The 2,500-nt window shown below is 56.2% G+C and overlaps 1 pseudogene; it reads right to left on the minus strand.

The window, feature by feature from the left end:
- The window catches only part of LOC125907755 (large subunit ribosomal RNA), a 7,803-nt pseudogene that overhangs the window by 1,822 nt on the left and 3,481 nt on the right, over positions 1–2,500 (minus strand).

Consider the following 2,500-nt stretch of genomic DNA (forward strand, 5'->3'; position numbering starts at 1 on the left):
AAACAAGAAAAAGGAGAAAGAGATAGAAGAAAGCTGAAAATAGATGAGAGAAGAGAAAAAGAAAGCTGGAAAGAAACGAAAATAAATAAAAGATTAATAACTTTCCAGCTTACGGTGGCCCTTACGGTGCGGGTTGTTGCCGTGCCGCATGGCCTGAGGGACCACCATTTGCGTCCCTCGCCCGCCGTCTGGCCCGCCTGCGTCGCCTTGCCGTTGGTGGACGCTCAACATCCCATCTCGCTTGGAGAGTGGAGAAGATTGTCCTGGCGGCGGCGCGGACGGCCTCCCACGTTTCGCTGCGGGTGCACATTTCCGAGACGATGTTATCCATTGTTACTCGGGAATGGCACCGCTGCTGCATCTCATTCCGGATCCGATCGAACCGTGGACAGTGGAATAGCACGTGTTCAACGTCTTCCACGGCGTCACCACATTCAGGGCAGTTGGGCGAGCCCTCCAGGATGCCTTTCTCGACGAAATAGGAGCGCAAGAACCCGTGCCCCGTGAGGAGCTGGGTGAGGAAAAAGTCAACTTCCCCATGCTTGCGGCTGACCCAGAGATTAATGTCTGGAATCAGCCTCCTCGTCTTCAGTCCTGGTGCTCCTGGTTGCCCTGCACCCGTTGTCCACTGGTCCTGCCAGCGCCTCATCGTCTCCTCCCGTTGCCGCTTTCGTATGTCCGATTGAACTCCACCACTCGCTACCTTTTCGTCGTGGCAGCGGATATCTTCCTGCATGAGGAGGACTAACGGGGTGGTGTTGGCAACAACGCAAGCGGCATCATAAGAAACGGTCTGGAAGGCGCTGGCGACTCGGAGAGCCCCCGGTCGATGCGCCCTTTGGACCGATTTGCGATGGGTCTCCTTGTCGAGCACCCATCGCCCCCAGGTGGCAACTCCGTATCGGATGATACTGTTGCCGACGTTTACGAGCTGTCTCCTACTGCGGCTCTTAGGACCACGCTTATTCGGCATCAGGCAGGTCAAGGCATTCGTAATCCGTGAAGCCTTATTGACCACCCTCTCCAGATGCCGGCTGTGGTGCTGTTTGCGGCAGAGGTCCACTCCCAGGTACTTCAGCGTTTCCGTGGATTGGATCGAGTGACCGCCCGCTTGAAGCTCTGCGAGCTGCGGGACATGATGGGTACAAAAGATCATGAACCCGGTCTTTTGGTGGGCAAGTTCCAAACCGACTCCTTGCAGCCACCGCTCGATCCTCTCCAGGTTAGCCGTTGCTAATGCGCTGACCTGTTCCGTGGTCCTTCCCAAAAATGTGAAGGCCACGTCGTCAGCAAACCCGATGATGTCCGCTCGTAGTCCTTCGAGCGGCAAGCGGAGTAGGTCGTCGTACATGACGTTCCAAAGTGTTGGTCCTAGAACCGAACCCTGAGGAACGCCAGCAGATACAGTCCTCGACACTATTCCTTCATCCGTATCGTAGTGGAGCGTTCGGCCAATGAAATAGTTCCGCAGCAACGCCTGCAAATAAGGCGGAGTGTTTTTACGCTGCAGAGCTTGGCCGATCGCTGTCCAGTTTGCCGAGTTAAAGGCATTCCGGACGTCCACCGTTACCACCGCACAGAGACGATCCCCCTTTCGCTTTTTGTCTAGAGCGACTTTACCATTGTCCATCACCCGAGTGATGGCATCAACGGTTGAACGCCCTTTACGGAAACCGTACTGGGCGTCCGAAAGTCCCCCGGTCGACTCCAGATGGGTTGTCAGCCTCCGCTGAATCAACCGCTCTAAAATTTTCCCCAGCACACTCAGCAAACAAATTGGCCGGTATGACGAGGGCTCCCCAGGTGGTTTTCCCGACTTGGTAAGCAGCACCAGTTGTTGCCGCTTCCATGCGTCGGGAAAAGTGCCTGCCTCCAGTAGCTGCTTGTAGCTTTTGGCAAAAACTTCCGGAAAAGCCAGAATTGCCGCAGCTGCAGCCATATTTGGAATATTGTCGTCCCCCGGAGCTTTCTTGGGGTTGAGTGAGCGGGCAATTTCCTTCAACTCTTCCGCCAACTCCTCCTCCGAGACCGGATCCTGTGGATCCTCACCTACTTCCGTCTCGGGCCACTCCATCGGGGGACGATCGGGAAAGAGCTCATTCACGATGAACTGGAGCTTGTTGGCATCCCGTTCCATCGGAACCCGAGCTCCTTCCCACTGCTGCTTGCGGATTTGGTAAGCAGGGCCAAAGCCGTGCGGTTCCAATTGTTCCGGCAGATCCTGCTTGTGTTGGTCCTTGCTGAGCTTGATGACCCGTTCCAGGGCCGCGCGTGCGTCCGACTTCATTTGACGCCTTTCCTCGCGCTGCTCCTCGGTCCGGGCCCGGTTGAACCGCCGTTTCATTCCATGAAAATGGCTGCGCAACCGATCAATCTCGGACGTCCACCAATAAACTGGCCGCCGGCCCTGTCGCCTTGGGGGTTGCCTAGGCATTGTGCCATCACAGGCCACCGTAATGGCTTGGGTCAGCTCCTCTGGCGTAGCAACATGCCCAAAAAT

Source organism: Anopheles coluzzii, assembly GCF_943734685.1.
Source record: "Anopheles coluzzii chromosome X unlocalized genomic scaffold, AcolN3 X_unloc_17, whole genome shotgun sequence".
NCBI classification, from domain to species: domain Eukaryota; kingdom Metazoa; phylum Arthropoda; class Insecta; order Diptera; family Culicidae; genus Anopheles; species Anopheles coluzzii.